Genomic DNA, 19,429 nt, shown 5'->3' with positions numbered 1-19,429 from the left:
CATTCTCTTGATGAGCTTCAACAGGTAGTCACCTGAAATGGTTTTCACTTCACAGGTGTGCCCTGTCAGGTTTAATAAGTGGGATTTCTTGCCTTATAAATGGGGTTGGGACCATCAGTTGTGTTGTGCAGAAGTCAGGTGGATACACAGCTGATAGTCCTACTGAATAGACTGTTAGAATTTGTATTATGGCAAGAAAAAAGCAGCTAAGTAAAGAAAAACGAGTGGCCATCATTACTTTAAGAAATGAAGGTCAGTCAGTCCGAAAAATTGGGAAAACTTTGAAAGTGTCCCCAAGTGCAGTCGCAAAAACCATCAAGCGCTACAAAGAAACTGGCTCACATGAGGACCGCCCCAGGAAAGGAAGACCAAGAGTCACCTCTGCTGCGGAGGATAAGTTCATCCGAGTCACCAGCCTCAGAAATCGCAGGTTAACAGCAGCTCAGATTAGAGACCAGGTCAATGCCACACAGAGTTCTAGCAGCAGACACATCTCTAGAACAACTGTTAAGAGGAGACTGTGTGAATCAGGCCTTCATGGTAGAATAGCTGCTAGGAAACCACTGCTAAGGACAGGCAACAAGCAGAAGAGACTTGTTTGGGCTAAAGAACACAAGGAATGGACATTAGACCAGTGGAAATCTGTGCTTTGGTCTGATGAGTCCAAATTTGAGATCTTTGGTTCCAACCACCGTGTCTTTGTGCGACGCAGAAAAGGTGAAGGGATGGACTCTACATGCCTGGTTCCCACCGTGAAGCATGGAGGAGGAGGTGTGATGGTGTGGGGGTGCTTTGCTGGTGACACTGTTGGGGATTTATTCAAAATTGAAGGCATACTGAACCAGCATGGCTACCACAGCATCTTGCAGCGGCATGCTATTCCATCCGGTTTGCGTTTAGTTGGACCATCATTTATTTTTCAACAGGACAATGACCCCAAACACACCTCCAGGCTGTGTAAGGGCTATTTGACCAAGAAGGAGAGTGATGGGGTGCTGCGCCAGATGACCTGGCCTCCACAGTCACCGGACCTGAACCCAATCGAGATGGTTTGGGGTGAGCTGGACCGCAGAGTGAAGGCAAAAGGGCCAACAAGTGCTAAGCATCTCTGGGAACTCCTTCAAGACTGTTGGAAGACCATTTCAGGTGACTACCTCTTGAAGCTCATCAAGAGAATGCCAAGAGTGTGCGAAGCAGTAATCAAAGCAAAAGGTGGCTACTTTGAAGAACCTAGAATATAAGACATATTTTCAGTTGTTTCACACTTTTTTGTTAAGTATATAATTCCACATGTGTTAATTCATAGTTTTGATGCCTTCAGTGTGAATCTACAATTTTCATAGTCATGAAAATAAAGAAAACTCTTTGAATGAGAAGGTGTGTCCAAACTTTTGGTCTGTACTGTATTCTTTCTCTTATTTAAATCTCTTTTTAGTGTTTTTTTAGTCTACTTGTTTAACGTTATTGTACTTATTGTATGTCTGTCTACCTGCTACTGTCACAACTGAATTTCCCCAATGTGGAATGAATAAAAGTCTAAAGTCTAAAGACTAATTCTAATATTTGGTTAAATGTTCCTTGGCCATTTTCACCTCAATTAGGTGCTTTTGATAGCCATCCACAAGCTTCTGGCAGTCCTTTGGCTGAATTTTGAACCACTCCTCTTGACAGAATTGGTGAATTTCCAACCAAATTTGTTGGCTTCTTGACACAAACATCAATTCTAGTCTGATTGATCCATTCCTTTACCACTTTTGATGTGTGTTTGGGATCATTGTCCTGTTGGAACACCCAACTGCACCCAAGACCCAATCTTCTGTCTGATGATTTTAGGTTTTCCTGAAGAATTTGGAGATAATCCTCCTTCTTCATTATTCCATTTACTTTCTTTAGAGCAACAGATCCACTGGCAGCAAAACAGCCCCATAGCATAATACTACCACCACCATGCTTGACAGTAGGTATGGTGTTCTTGGGGTGAAATGCCTCACATTCTCGGCTCATACTGCATACAACATATTACTGCTCATTGTGGCCAAACAACTCAGTTTTTGTTTCATATGATCTCAGAACTTTCCTCATGAGGGCTTTTTCTTTGTCCATGTGATCAGTAGCAAACTTCAGTCAGGCTTTTAGGTGCCGTATCTGGAGCAAGTGCTTCTTTCTTGCACAGCAGCCTCTTAGCCCATATTGATGCAAGACACACTTGACTGTGGACACTGACACTGCATGAAAAGTGGGTTTTTCGGCCCCATAAACGCCCGGAAATCTCCCTAATTTTTGGCAGTTAACGTCAATTTACAGGCCGTGAACGTGGCGTCCATCTGTGCCGAAAATTGTCGGAAACGAACCATGACGTATGTGGAGCCCGCGGAGGTGTGAGCGGCTCTAATTAGCATATGAATAGCAGCGAAACCACGCCTGGCCAGAGGATGTGTGGCCTGGCTTGAATTTCCTCACCCAGGATTGGATGAAACCACTACTTTTAAACACGAAAAATCACTCATGATTGGTTGGCAGATCTGTCACTCTTGGTCACCCTGGGTCATTATAAATGTAAACCCCACCCACCCCTATATATGTGTATATATATATATATATATATATATATATATATATTTATTTATTTATTTATTCATTCATTCATTAATATGATATAGACTACACTATTATTGCCATCAAGGGCATGACTGAATTTACTAAAGAAAGGAAAATTTCAACGGCAGAGCTTTATTAGCAGAAACACAAACACACAACTATGTACAATTCTGCCCACACAACAAACGGGAAGCTCAGGAGAAGGCCTGTCCTACAGCACTGTGAAGTGTCTAGATAGATAGACGCAACTCCCCCCACTTCCCCTTCCCCTCAGTTCCTCCACCCCCTGTCCTTTGACCTCGAAGGTGATCCAGGAATCAGAAAGGTCCCGAAAGTAACAAAGTCACAAAAGGTCCAAGGATAACAAAACCACAAAACATTTGTGCAACTCTCTTTCCTATTCTTACAGGCATTTAACAAATATCATTACACAACCAATAATAAACATTTTAAATGCTGCATTCAGTAAACCTTTGTGGCAAAGCCTGATTAAAACTAATTGTTGAAACAAAATGTTTGTGTATCTCTTTTTCTTTAACATTGGCCATTGCTAATGATATACACAGTAATTAATCTACAATACTCTCATTAAATAAATCAATTCAAGCTAAAATTTAAGAGTCTATAATTAGGCTATACTGAGCCTGATCTATTTATACCAGAGATTTTCTAATGAAGTTAATACCTTTTAAAAAAATGTCACCTAGATTAAAACTCCCCCTGCTACCCTGATTTGCATGTGTATGGCTCACAGCATTTTCATTTACATGTTAAAGCCTCCCCTAGAATTAGGGGGAGGGGGGTCATGGGGGGACAACTGCCAAGCAAGGCCCGCGTCAATTTCTGACAATTCACGGCAGTTTTCGGTGTTGCCTGTAAATTGCCGTGTGCAGCCGTAAACCTGAACTTCCACGTCAATTTACAGTGCCGCATACTGACGAAAATCCCACTTCTCATGCAGTGTGACACCTGTCTTCCAGCAGCTTCTAATTCATTGCAGACTTGCTTTTGGTGGTGGTTTTTGACAGTGACACAACTGTGCGATGCACTTTATACAGTTGATGTTGGGACCTGTAACTGCTTTGAAATAGCTCCAAGTGACTTTACTGACTTGTTTAAATCAATAATGTGCTCTTTCAGATCAATGCTGAGTTCTTTAGACTTTGCCATTGTAGTGTTTGTGGCTGAGTCTAATGGCTATATCAAACAAGCCCTATTAAAATGCGCCCAGAAAAGTGACTGTTATCAATAGGGATGTATACCAAGGGCCGGTACTTTTTGGTACCAGTTCCTAATTGGGTCAGTACCAGGTTACCGTTAAGATTCTGGACAAACGGTACTGTTATCGGTACTTTTTTGAACGTCTACCCAACTGTAGCGTAATTATGACACTGCCGCCGTCGACAGGTGATGACACAGCGTTGGTTGATATGTTACGTTAATCCTGTAGGCGGCATGAACCAAGCAGCAGACGACCCCATTCACAATCGCCAGACAAATGAAGATGACAGCAGAAAGAATGCAGCAATGCCAAAGGGTCGTCACAAAGTTCATTGTGAAGGATCTCCAGCCCTTTGCTACAGTCGAATCCAAGTGGTTTAGGTAAATATGTAGTAGTTAGTCCACTTGAAGTCAGTGTGAGCACTGTTAGCTGTCCTGTTAATCAGATATTAACTAATTTTGTATTGCTTTTTCCGTGATGATGATTGTTATGGAGATGACCAGAGCCCTTAACCCAGGTTACACCCCCCCCCCTTCCAGAGAAGTGTTGTCAGGCACCCTCCCACCAGCTTGGTACGAAGTTGAAAAGAAAAATCTAATAGCTGAGCTTGCTAACGTGTCAAAAGTGGCCATAACCAGTGATGGGTGGACAAGTATTACTCAAGACCACTGTCACACTCCACTATGTGAATGAAGGCCAGTTAAAACAGAAAGTACTCTCAACCCAGGCAGTATATGAGTCACAGAGCGGTCCAGTTGTGGCTGAAGAGATTGGAGAAGTGCTTAGAGAGTTTGGTGTTAGAGAAAAAGTCGTAGCCATGACAGTTGATAACGCAGCTAATATGGAAGTGGCTGCACGTGAGCTCCAAATCAGAAAGCTTGGATGCTGTGCGCACACTCTCAACCTCAGTGCACAAAAGGTCTACACCATCCAAACCTTCTCCAGGTAGTCTGCGAGGATCCGGGACTGTGTTGTGTGGATCAAGAGATCTTCCATTGTGAAGAACATGGTAGCGGAGAAGCAGAGATTTCTGGGTAAGAAAATAAGCCTCATTGTTTCAGTATCATCACGCAGACAGGAGCCACAGCAGGACTACATATCTAAATTGATTTCAGTGGGTCTTTCCATATGTTTCAGTCATGACTGTCCATACTGTTGTCCTGGATGTGAGGACCCGCTGAAACTCACTATATCTCATGGTCAAATGATTTATTGAGATGTACCCAGCCATACAAGCTGCCCTCTTAGATCCACGAGCCAAAAAGCTGATGAAGAGAGAGGGGTAATCTAGTATGTTGTTTGATTAGAATTCACAATGACACTGCACTAGTATTTTCAAATTAATAAATAACTATAGTATTAGATGTAGATTAAGTCTAACCATAATAATTAGTGAATGATTTGAGTTCATATCAGAATGATTAAAATTCATTTCATGATAAAACACATGCAACTGCATGATTGTAGAATAAATACATATTTTAATAATTTCATCTCAGACTTGAAAGGTTCACAGAGGACAACTACAAAAAAGCCCAGGAGTTTGTCAGCGTGATGAGAATAATGTACAAGTCCACCTTGGCTGTATCAAGTGATAAACAGGCCACCTGCAGCCAGATTCTCCCTATAATGACAAAGCTTGAGAACCACTTCAAAATTGCAAAGGATGACTCTCCGTTTGTGGCCACCATCAAGGAGAAAGTCTGGGGTGACCTGTCCAGACGTTATCAGGTGCAAAACCAAAAAGAAAAACCTGAATTATCATCCCAATTCATACATAGCTGGCTGTTCACCGTAGAGACAAGATATACATCCATTTTCATACTCTATATGTATGACAATTCCAATTCTCTTATACAAAATGTACATGCTTTGCATTGCGCTTTTTTGCTGCTCCTTTGCAACAGCATTTTGTTTCTCTATTACTTTTACTCTTGCAAAGACAATAGTTAAATTACGTGAAACTATTGTTTGTTTTATTTGTGAATAGGATGATGATCTGATAGCATTCTTGGAAGAGGCCACCACCATGGACCCTAGGTTCAAGGAGAGGATCAACAAGGAAGAAGTCTTTGACCAGCTGATGGAGGTAGCAGTGAGAGAAGTAAGTCAAAAGTCATCACAATTTAACTATGAGAATATATGCAATGCACATAACAAATTTATTAAGTCAATCTAATCTCCCTCCAACAGCTGTCAGAGGATGAGGATGTGACGATGATGACTGAAGCTGAGTTCCAGGGGGGTGAAGAGGAGGATGATGATGAGGAGGATGATGTAAGTTTGACATGTTTGTGTGATCCTATGCTGTGTTGTAGCAAAAAGCAATGAACTTAACAAAAAAAATATGGTATTGTTTTATATTTCAGCATCCAAAACCAGTTTTTGCACTGGGAGAACTCTTCGCACAGGAAGATAGACAACTGCAAAGGCAGCTCAGTCAGCAGCAGCAGAGTACACCAACAATTCCAGAAAGAATGAAAAAAGAACTTGCAGTTTACAGAGGTCTTCCTCCCGTCCCTTCTGAACATGACCCTGTCCACTGGTGGTGGGGTAAGACAGACACACTTCCCTTACTCTCACAGCTGTTCTTCTCCTACCTCTGTGTCCAGGCCTCTTCAACGCCATCTGAACGAGTGTTCTCAACCACTGGAGACACACTCTGTCCAGAGAGGTCTCGGCTGCTGCCAGAGAAAGTAAATATGTTGCTTTCCCTTAACAAAAACTGTTAGGGCCCAATGCGGCAGGAGAAGTGGCTCCTCTACACTGTTCTGTTTGATGTATGGGTCTGTCTGTACTTACAGTCTGTTGGGTTGAACATGAAGGGGTTTTTGCCATCTCCCTAGTTTTCAAAAAGAGTATCGATAAGTATCGGTACCGATAAGGAGTATCGGTATCAGTATCGGTATTGATAAAATCCTAACGATATACATCCCTAGTTATCAATCATAATCACTCAGAGGAAGTTAAGAGGCCATGCTACAAAGAAAATTTGATTCACACAACTTTCTATAATCACCAAAAGTGATTAAATTACTACATGTATATTTTTGAGCCAGCAGATTTGGTCACATTTTCAGACGACTCATTATAAATTCAGATTTGAAGAAAACTTCATGAATGTTTTTTTGTGAAAAAGTAGTATGAGTTCCTCTCATTCCATCACAGAATTGCAAAAATCAGGAACATCCTGTCAAAAAAAGATGCAGAGAAATTAGTCCACGCTTTTGTTACCTCACAGCTGGATTATTGTAATTCCCTTTTATCAGGCTGACTAAATAAGTCTCTAAAGACTCTCCAGCTGATTAGCCTCTCTGCAATGGCTTCCTGTAAAATCCAAAATAGAATTTAAAATTCTCCTCCTCACATACAAAGCCCTTAATAACCTGGCATATTTGAAAGACCTAACAGTATCCTATTACCCAACTCAAATGTTGCGCTCTCAGGATGCTGGGTTACTGGGTTCCTAGAGTCTCCAAAAGTAGAATGTGAGGCAGAGCCTTCAGCAATCAAGCTCCTCTCCTGTGCAACCATCTTCCAGTAGCCGTTTTTATATTGGACAGCAAGCCGGCAATTTGGCTGTCCTTTTTGCGGCTAGGTCCGCGAATTTAGGCAGAGAGTGGCATATTGGGGGTCTGTTTTGGTCCGCCAATATGACGCCTCGGAGGGTACACTTTTTGCCGCCTCCATTGCTATGTAAATCCAAGGCGTCGATGTGCCGGCAATTGCATGACATGGGCGGAGGTGTCGATGACGTGTGCACTGTTGTGCGACCCTCAGCCGGGAGTTTTAAAAGCAGGAAACAACTGATCACAGCTGTCAGTTCATCACTTCATCCGCAGACGTCAAGATGAGCAACTGGAAAGCCGCTGAGATCCGGGAGATGCTTACCATCACAGCCGAGAGAATCATTAACAACCAGATCACAGGGACTGTGAAAGATGGTATTTTGTACGAAAAGGTCGCCGAGGAGCTTAGCCGATGTGGCTTTCGCAGGAGAAAATGCAGTTGTTTTACGTCACTGTTCACGCCCAACTTCGTGCTTCATATCACGTCACATGTTTATGACTACCCCAGTAGTGGCTTTTTTGCAAAGGAGGAATATTACACCTCCGTTTCACATAGACAAGGCGGCAGATTGCAGGAAATGTGGTGCATTTTCTATCTAAAAGGGGCTAGTGTCAGTTTGGGAGGCAGACACCCTCTCACATTTAATAGTAGGCTTAAAACTTTCCATTTTAAAAAAGCATACAGTTAGGGCCTGCACAGGCTCTTAGCTATGCTGCTGGGGGACTTTCCATGATGCACTGAGCTCCTCTCTCTTTCTCTCTATCTGTACACATTCATGTCTCATTAATACATGTTACCGACTTGGCTTCTTTCTGAGTCTCTGTGCTCTCTCGTCTCGCTGGTGGTCCTGCTGCTGTTGTCCTGCTTGAGTCCTACTAGTACTATAAAACTACTACTTTTAGTATTATTAATATTCATATCTCAATAAGAAAGATGTTATTACTGTTGTGGCTGCTGCACCATCCCCCCCTCCCTGCCCCTGCTCCCCCCACCCCGCTCTCTCTCTCTCTCTCTCTGTCTCTTTCTCGCTCTCTCTCTCTCTCTCTCTCTCTCTCTCCTTTTCTCCCTCTCTCTCCTCTGATAGGAAAATACTAAGTTCAAAGTTAGATTTCTTGGTTTCTTCCTAGTTCCTGGCTACAATCAGTACTTAATATAGATGTGAACCATGCATTACAATGTTTTAAGGTTTTTCCATTCAGAGTTCTATTGTATTGCTGAACACAGCTCTATTTACATCTACCTGGTTCAAACCCCTGAACCTCTTTGTTCTTTGTTTCGTGTCTTGTCATCGTGTTTTGTTGCTGTCTTGGGTTTGTCTGTAGATTAGTGAATAAATATTTGGCTATAAAATTGTTCTTTGTGGTTTCTGTATATTTTACAGTTTGGTCACTGAATGCATTCCAATTTTGCTTATACTTTACTTTGAATTAAAATTAATTTCCCCTAACTTCGTGTTAATGTTTGTTGAAAGACCAACTCTTGCCTGATCAGCAAGAGGTCTCTCTGTGTTATTGTGCTGACTATGAGGTAATATTGCTGGTTGACAGATTAACAGTAGTGAGTAAAATAATTTTTATTAAGTCAATATTAATACTAATATTTTCAGCTATGATATTAATCTTACAGAAGCAATTAGCACTTATATCAAACTTCCATTTGTTTTTTTCATCAGCCCTGCACAAACTTTTAACTTCCAAAGAACATACACTATTATCTCTTTATCTCACACTGAAGAAATGTAAAGTTGCAACATAAAGAAATGCATAGTTTCAACATATCAGTGGTTTGTCGGAACATACATTGCCAGAAGTTATTCTGGGAACTGGGTTGAAAATACATGCATAAAACATTAGCTGTTGACTACCTTCTCTTCTGAAGACAAATTTATTTTTAATTTTCAATTAATTCAATTCAAATGAATATCAGAATAAACCAAACTTATATTTAAATTGAAATTCACCTTTTCGTACAATTTTTTTAAAATTCAAGATCAAAAATTGAACTTTCAGTTTCAATTTTTTTTTTTTTCAATCAAAATGTTTTTCAAATTAGCAAACCTCGACCTGGCTCCATAGAGGTCTTCTAAAACTTAAATGAAAACCTAGCTTGATGCATTTGGATTTTTTGTTACTCTGTGCCCACTGTACTGAACTCTCTCCTCTATACTGAAGTAGGGACCGAACTGTGACTTCGGATTGATAGAAACAAAATTAGAACAAATGTCCCACTTTTTTCTGTATGAAAGGTGACAGATTAACATTGGTAAGAATTGAAAAAATCAGTTTGATTTAGTTAACTTGGCTTTGGTCAAAGGTTTGGAATCTGATTGCCCAGAGCTTGGACTGTTCAGTGTTGTGACTGTGACCTTACCTGGCCTGGTGGGCAACAAAGGTCTGAATGGCAATACAGACCACAAGCAGGATGAGTAATACCCACAGAGAGTGGCGCCTGCTGCACAGCCATCTCCACACAAACCTGCAAAAGGTAAAACAATACACACACATACACACACGCTGTTGAAAGCCAGAAATAGCAGGAATAGATTTCATAAAGAGATTGGGTGTAGTTGGTGTTGTCAAACTCCAATATGATAAATATGATATTTATAAATATTTGCCATATATGTTATCTTTCCCACCTCTATTGTTCTTCAGGGTTTCTTCCAGTGCAGTGATTTTTTTTTTTTTTTATGTATTTAAGTCCTCCACAACCTGGCTCCCCCCTACATAACCTGGCCTTCTGTATTGCTGTTCCCACCCTCTGGAATCAATCTCTCAGCATCAGAGACCCCTCCTCACTGACCACATATAAGAAATCCCTCAAAACACACCTCTTCCCCTTTTATAATATGTCTCTTTGTGTTTTAGTTTTGTTGGTTTCTTTTGTGAAGCATCTTTGAGTATCTTGAAAAGTACTATATAAGTTAAATGTATTATTATTATCATTATTATTATTATTATTTTGAAGATTTTTATTAGAATGTAAGTAGTGAACTCTAAGGACTAGTAGTAACTCAGTGCATACATTGTATGAGCAAGTTTACTGTCAAGAGGGAGTGCATGCAACAGTGAGCAAAAAAGTTGGCAGTACTGTTATAGCTGTGAATGTAGCAGTGCAATGTGTGCACAGTTCAGGCTAATCCATGTCTCACTTTCCACCTGCTTAACAAAGTGAAGGGGATAGTCAAAAAATTGACTCTGACCCACAAAAAGTGGGCTAACCTTTAAGATAGACCAGCAATTCTGAGTGAATGTCCACCCCTTGGCTTACAATTATTCTGCCGAAAACCTGGTTGGATTATTATCCAGAAACCATTATCCAGGTGATGTTTTTAAGCATTGTGCAATCAACATCACTCAACATTCCTGTTTGAACTGGATCTAAAATATTTGGGGAAAAAATCTTTAAATGGATGAAATGATTTGAGAGCAGCTGCAGATGGCTGGCAGCCCTGACTCACACTGCCTCTGAGTGAAACAATTTATCAAACTATGATGGAATATGATGAATTTTCCATTTTAACAGACTCACAGAAAACCACAGTCTCTATTCAGTGTCTTGTGCAAAAAAATATTCCCCATATTACCACACTTGGAAACTGTCCTCCTCAAATAAACATATTTAGGGTTCAAGCCCCAACAGGGCAGAACTTTACTGTGTTTGTGCCAGTTTAGTAGGGTTCAAGCTCCAAAGGGCCAGGACCCTGTTATGTTTGTGCCAATGAAGCCCCCTGCCATTTCTGGAGGCCCGTTTTTTTAACTAACTACCCATTTTTAATTGAGAAATTATGGTAAGCCCTTTTCAAATAAAGGTTTGGTGCTCTGCAGTTGAGGTAAATATAGGCCCTATTTGAGAATTTACAGTAGTCCAGTGTAAAATATCCAGCCCAATCCCCTAACCCTAACCCATATGTACCATATCGACACTTCTACAATACGTTTCATATCATGTTCACATTGCATATTTATAGCATGACTTTTATTTCAGGAAATTGAAGGCATAGTGGTGAAGTGAAGCACGGCGGAAAGGCTTGTGAGCCAGTGACCGCAGGTTAAGACCGCATTTTAACATTTTTAAGTGTGACCTGGATATTTTTGACAAGGGACCATAGAATTTCTACATTTGTTGGTGTGATACAGGATATTGTTAAAGCGACCTCAGGACAGTTTCCTGCCATGTTTGTGCTGACCAAGGCGGGTACTTTAAGCCAAATGATGATCTCCTAACCCTAACCAAGCTGTTTTTGTGCCTAGTCCTAACCAGATCATGAGCACAGCTTTGTCACAACATGGAATTGAAAATTGAACCTAAAGAAATGTAAAGTTTCAACATATCAGTGGTGTGCTTAACTGTACATTGCCAGCATTTATTCTGATACATGCATAAAACATTAGCTGTTGACTCCTTTCTCAAAATATCAGTGTCAGTATATGCCCTGGGGCCAGTTCATCCCCATATTTTCCACAGCAGAGAAGTGGCCATTGGCTTTGTCATGGATTTATTGGTTTGATATTTTAGCAAAGTCAGACCATTCTATAAACAAAGCTCAGCAGCCAGCCACTGCTCCAGATGGAAAATAAATTAGTGATTTGGTTAGCCAAATCCAAAGTCCTACATACACTGATCAGAACAATGCTATGATACTGTCTTTGAACTACAGCAGCAGCTAGTCACTTTGACAAAAAAGGTTTTATTGACATGCATGAACCAGCTGAAAATTTCAATCTTTAATTGGTTTAGTAGGGGTTAATATATAAAGGAAAAATCAACAAATCATTCATGTTCTTGCTGTTTTAATCTACTTTACAATATGTGGATCAATGCTGCGCTCCTCCTTCATTCACTAGTCCAGCAGCTTCAATCACATCATTCTTCACTGATCATTGATCACATTACCTTTTTTAAATTACAACTTTAACTTCCAGGAATATACAGTACAAAGGCAGGTTATATAGGATCGTATCTGCTTGGAAGAATAATAAACTACAAAAATGCTCATACAAGTGAACAGGTTACACAGTTAAACTGTATTTAAATAGAAAAAGGTGGTATTCAATATTTCTTTCATTTTTAACAAATCCCATGAATAGACCCAAAACAACAATCTCTCAATACCTTACCTAACCCCATTCCCACTTCCCACAGGCAAGGCAGCCCATCTGTGAAAAAAAACAATAGACCCATTGTGAAAGAAGCATTCGGTCCAATTACATTTGGAAAGTCTAGAAGAGCCACGCGATTAAATTATTTTATCCCCATTGAAGTTAGCAAGGCGCTAAACTTCAGTTAGCCAGCTCGGTCGCCAATCCAGGTATTTTCATACACAGGAAGTCAAGCTTTTTTTGCTGTAAAACACCACTGACCAACTTTCATAGGAATGAACAGGGATCTGTGTCTAGAATTAAATTGTACTTAAAATAGACCGCATCCCAAATTCCTTCCTTATTTACGCACCACCACCGGATATTGATTATGCATCATTACTTCGCCCGGCAGAATTTAGCATGTTCACCCGGGTCTTACGCTTAGATCAAAGCCAAGGTGATAAAAACCCTTGTCTACTGCAGAGTCAGTTGACCCGGATGTAAATGCTGAGTTTACACATTACCATTGCACACAAAAGCCTGATCCTAGCGAGTTTAAGTAGGATTTTTGACCTCTGGAAAAGGGGTATTAGTGTGCATTTAACAGCTGAGCCAAAGGATTAGTGTGCCCTACAACACTGTCCCTCTGAGCTTACCGTATCAAGCGATCCTCTCACATCCTGTTCGCTATTCAACTCATTACCAAAATGGACATTAAATAAGATTCAAAAAATGGTTCTCTTTAGCGATCCTGCAGTGACGTGCAGTCAATATTCTGCTGCTCGCTCTCGCACTCCTTGGGCATGAGCGCGCATCGACCAAGACAGTGACATCACTGCACAAGATTGACTGGTATCATGTTGATAGAAAAGTAATGTTACATTTTTTTTACCGTTTGACAATCGTTATATTTTTAGAAATTGTATTTGTATACAGTAACATCATTATTAGCTTGTTGGCTTGTTAGTTCAACATAAATAACCCTATGTTATGTTGTGCTAACATAGGGTTATTTATGTTGAACTAATCACTTCTTGCAGGATACTGTGCATTCATATGAGACGTCCGCATTGGCTTGCTAACTTAGTCAGCTTTATCATTGGCTTTTTCGTCTAGCTTTCAGCGTGAGCCTCAGCAGTGTCAGCACAGCTGAATTTGCTGCATGCTAATGCATTGAGTGAACTAGCTAGACCGCATATCATAGCCTAATTATAGAGTTGCTATACTTATTTATTAACGCAATTTTCAATTACAACTCTCATTTAGCTGTATAGATGCGCTAATGTTACAGCATAATACAAGACAAATTTTCACCTAACTGTACTGAATTAGTCTAGAAGTTTGTTGAGATGAAGACAATTCTGGACTGATGTCAGAATAACAGTCAGTCAATCAAATGTTATTCATATAGCCCAAATTCACAAAACAATTTGTCTCAGGTGGCTTTACAACCTGTGCAGGTAACGACACAGTTACAAGTTCTGAGAAACATGCTGTAATATGTATTCATCATTTCTTGAGTAATAGTAGTTTACTTTGTTGTAACCTATAAATGTACTTACAATGTTTATTTTACTGTTACTGTCAATCAACATACATCTAATAGGGAATGTAATAATAATAATAATAAAACCTTTTATACACTCACTGTTTTTATTTCAAGATTCCAGTTCTGAAGAATATTCAGCAGCTCTACAAGATGGCACTGATGGAACTGTATTAACTGAATTAATGGACAACGCGGAGGCGCGTTGGATAGCTGCCTCCACGTTGTCTATTAGTCCTGACAATGGACACCATGTCAGGCATAATCCCTCACATTTTTAGTAAGCAATGTGTTTTACTGTTGGTATGCTTCTTTCCTCATTCTTTATTACTGCCTGATATGTGTTTGTTCTGGGTGGTACGTGGAACAAAATTGTGCAGCCACTTGGCAGAGCTAGGCTTTGTGACAAATTAGATTTCTATATGTATGTATATATATATATATATATATATATATATATATATGTATGTGTATATAAATATATATATATATATATATATATACAGACCAAAAGTTTGGACACACCTTCTCATTCAATGAGGCTATGCAAGATGGCGCCGCGAACGGCTGCCTCGGTGTGCTGGTGCGCGTTGTTTTGTTTTGTTTTGTGCTTTAACTTTATTTTTTGTGACGGTACCCGGAGCTCTTTCACCAGAGAAGAGCTCATGAACATCAGGGCAACAACTCCAGTGGATTTTTTCCCCAAATTTCTCCTCCCAACCGTGGAAATTTGGACATTTTGGTCAAAGGTGCGCTCACCTTTGCTCACGCAGCGAAACGCCGGTGGAGAGGAAAGCGGGCCGGTGCGCTCGTACGTCTTCGCCAGCGCGGATTACGCACAGCGTTACCGGGAATATTTCTCTCTAACGTGCGCTCACTGCCCAACAAAGTGGAAGAATTGCAACTGCTGTTGGGCAAAAACAGGGACTTTTCTTCATCTGCGGTTTTGTGCTTCACGGAGACGTGGCTGTGTGGACTAATACCGGACTCTGCGCTACAGCTGGCAGGCTTCCAACTGTACCGCGCGGACAGAGACACGGAACTTTCCGGCAAAACTAAAGGTGGAGGAATCTGTTTTTACATCAACAGTGGTTGGTGCAACGACGTAACAGTGATCCAGCAGCACTGTTCTCCTGACCTGGAATCTCTTATCATTAACTGTAAACCGTTTTATTCACCCCGTGAGTTTGCTTCATTCATTCTGGTCGGTGTTTACATCCCGCCGCAGCCCAACGTGCAGGACGCACAGCGCATGCTCGCCGACCAGATACTGTGTGTGGAGCGGACCAACCCGGACTCTTTAGTTATTGTTCTTGGAGACTTTAACAAAGGTAAACTCACTCAGGAACTCCCTAAATATAGACAGCATGTTAAATGCCCGACCAGAGAGGAGAATATTCTGGATCACTGTTACACCACAGTCAGGGATGCTTATCACGCCGTTCCCCGTGCTGCACTGGGTCACTCCGACCATGTCATGCTCCACCTGATTCCTGCCTACAGGCAGAAACTAAAGCTCTGCAAACCTGTAGTGAGGACTTCAAAGAAGTGGACCAGTGAAGCTGTGGAGGATCTCCAGACGTGTTTGGACTCTACTGACTGGGATGTGTTCAGGACTGCTACCAACAGTCTGGATGAGTACACAGAGGCTGTGACGTCATACATCAGCTTCTGTGAAGACTGCTGTGTTCCATCACGCACCAGGGTGAGTTACAACAATGACAAACCCTGGTTCACAGCCAAACTCAGACAGCTAAGGTTGGCAAAGGAAGAGGCTTTCAGGAGTGGGGACAAAGACAGATTTAAAGAGGCGAAGTATAAGTTTAGCAAGGCGGTGAAAGAGGCTAAACGACTATACTCTGAGAAGCTCCAACACCAGTTCTCAGCTAACGACTCTGCGTCTGTCTGGAAAGGGCTCAGGCAGATCACCAACTACAAGCCTAAAGCCCCCCACTCCTTCAACGACCGACGCCTAGCCAACGACCTGAACGAGTTCTACTGCCGCTTTGAAAGACAAAGGGACAGTCCTGAAACCATCCCCCACGACACCTCCCAACAGCTCCTACTCCAGTCACCTCCACCAATGCCCACCCTAATGCCCCCCCCCTCCCCAGTGACGACTCTTTCCATCCATGAGAGGGACGTCAACAGACTCTTCAGGAGACAGAACCCCAGGAAAGCTGCTGGACCAGATTCTGTCTCCCCATCCTCCTTGAAGCACTGTGCTGATCAGCTGTCTCCAGTGTTCACAGACATTTTTAACACCTCACTGGAGACCTGTCACGTGCCAGCCTGCTTCAAGACCTCAACCATCATCCCTGTTCCTAAGAAGCCAAGGTCCACAGGACTAAATGATTTCAGACCCGTCGCCCTGACCTCTGTAGTCATGAAGTCCTTCGAGCGCCTTGTGCTCTCACACCTCAAGGACATCACCGATCCTCTCCTGGACCCCCTGCAGTTTGCCTACAGAGCCAACAGGTCTGTAGACGATGCTGTCAACCTGGCCCTCCACTTCATCCTCCAGCACCTGGACTCCACAGGAACCTACGCCAGGATCCTGTTTGTGGATTTCAGCTCTGCTTTCAACACCATCATCCCAACTCTGCTACAGAAGAAGCTCTCCCAGCTGAGCGTGCCTGACTCCACCTGCAGGTGGATTACAGACTTCCTGTCTGACAGGAAACAGTGCGTGAAGCTGGGTAAACACATCTCCGACCCACAGACCATCAGTACCGGATCCCCCCAGGGCTGTGTTCTCTCTCCTCTGCTCTTCTCCCTGTACACTAACTGCTGCACCTCCAGTCACCAGTCCGTCAAGCTCCTGAAGTTTGCGGACGACACCACCCTCATCGGACTCATCTCTGATGGTGACGAGTCCGCCTACAGGTGGGAGGTTGACCACCTGGTGACCTGGTGCAAACAGAACAGCCTAGAGCTCAATGCTCTAAAGACAGTGGAGATGGTTGTGGACTACAGGAAGAACCCAGCCTCACCTGCCCCCATCACCCTCTGTGGCTCCACTGTGGACACCGTGGAGTCTTTCCGCTTCCTGGGAACTATCATCTCCCAGGACCTCAAGTGGGAGCCGAACATCAGCTCCCTCATCAAGAAAGCTCAGCAGAGGATGTACTTCCTGCGGCAGCTGCAGAAATTCAGCCTGCCAAAGACAATGATGGTGCACTTCTACACAGCCATCATTGAGTCCATCCTCACCTCCTCCATCACCATCTGGTACGCTGCTGCCACCGCCAAGGACAAGGGCAGGCTGCAGCGTGTCATTCGGTCTGCAGAGAAGGTGATTGGCTGCAACCTCCCGTCTCTCCAGGACCTGTACATCTCCAGGACCCTGAGGCGTGCAGGGAAGATTGTTGCTGATCCCTCCCACCCCGGTCACAAACTCTTTGAGACACTCCCCTCTGGCAGGAGGCTGCGGTCCATCAGGACCAAAACCTCACGCCATAAAAACAGTTTTTTCCCGTCTGCTGTCAGTCTTATCAACAAGGCTCGGAACCCCCCCTGACACTCTTCACACTCCACCTCCGCCTCTGACTCTACTGTCACACTGACAGTACCATAACTCTATGCGTCACATTAACGCTCAGTCTGGACTTCTTCTTATTCTGCACATTCCATTGCACATTGTTTTTAGCAATCGCTAACTGTCAGCTGGACTGCTCTTGTCACCCGTCTGTGTATATACTATATTGTTATATTTTCTACTTCGTAATAATTTATATTGTTATATTTTCTACTTTTTAATAGTTTATATTGTCATATTTTAATGTTTAACAGTCATTTGACTGCATGCACCAGCATCACCACAACAAATTCCTCGTATGTGTGTAATCGTACCTGGCAATAAAGTCCTTTCTGATTCTGATTCTGATTCTGAGTTTCCTTTCTTTTCATGACTATTGACATTGTAGATTCACACTGAAGGCATCAAAACTATGAATTAACACGTGGAAATATGTACTTAACAAAAAAGTGTAAAACAACTGAAAATACGCCTTATATTCTAGTTTCTTCAAAGTAGCCACCTTTTGCTCTGATTACTGCTTTGCACACACTCTGCATTCTCTTGATGAGCTTCAACAGGTAGTCACCTGAAATGGTTTTCACTTCACAGGTGTGCCCTGTCAGGTTTAATAAGTGGGATTTCTTGCCTTATAAATGGGGTTGGGACCATCAGTTGTGTTGTGCAGAAGTCAGGTGGATACACAGCTGATAGTCCTACTGAATAGACTGTTAGAATTTGTATTATGGCAAGAAAAAAGCAGCTAAGTAAAGAAAAACGAGTGGCCATCATTACTTTAAGAAATGAAGGTCAGTCAGTCCGAAAAATTGGGAAAACTTTGAAAGTGTCCCCAAGTGCAGTCGCAAAAACCATCAAGCGCTACAAAGAAACTGGCTCACATGAGGACCGCCCCAGGAAAGGAAGACCAAGAGTCACCTCTGCTGCGGAGGATAAGTTCATCCGAGTCACCAGCCTCAGAAATCGCAGGTTAACAGCAGCTCAGATTAGAGACCAGGTCAATGCCACACAGAGTTCTAGCAGCAGACACATCTCTAGAACAACTGTTAAGAGGAGACTGTGTGAATCAGGCCTTCATGGTAGAATAGCTGCTAGGAAACCACTGCTAAGGACAGGCAACAAGCAGAAGAGACTTGTTTGGGCTTAAGAACACAAGGAATGGACATTAGACCAGTGGAAATCTGTGCTTTGGTCTGATGAGTCCAAATTTGAGATCTTTGGTTCCAACCACCGTGTCTTTGTGCGACGCAGAAAAGGTGAAGGGATGGACTCTACATGCCTGGTTCCCACCGTGAAGCATGGAGGAGGAGGTGTGATGGTGTGGGGGTGCTTTGCTGGTGACACTGTTGGGGATTTATTCAAAATTGAAGGCATACTGAACCAGCATGGCTACCACAGCATCTTGCAGCGGCATGCTATTCCATCCGGTTTGCGTTTAGTTGGACCATCATTTATTTTTCAACAGGACAATGACCCCAAACACACCTCCAGGCTGTGTAAGGGCTATTTGACCAAGAAGGAGAGTGATGGGGTGCTGCGCCAGATGACCTGGCCTCCACAGTCACCGGACCTGAACCCAATCGAGATGGTTTGGGGTGAGCTGGACCGCAGAGTGAAGGCAAAAGGGCCAACAAGTGCTAAGCATCTCTGGGAACTCCTTCAAGACTGTTGGAAGACCATTTCAGGTGACTACCTCTTGAAGCTCATCAAGAGAATGCCAAGAGTGTGCGAAGCAGTAATCAAAGCAAAAGGTGGCTACTTTGAAGAACCTAGAATATAAGACATATTTTCAGTTGTTTCACACTTTTTTGTTAAGTATATAATTCCACATGTGTTAATTCATAGTTTTGATGCCTTCAGTGTGAATCTACAAT

Source organism: Pagrus pagrus, assembly GCF_965226575.1.
Source record: "Pagrus pagrus genome assembly, chromosome: 4".
NCBI lineage: Eukaryota > Metazoa > Chordata > Actinopteri > Spariformes > Sparidae > Pagrus > Pagrus pagrus.
Note: the sequence above shows the minus strand (reverse complement) of the source record.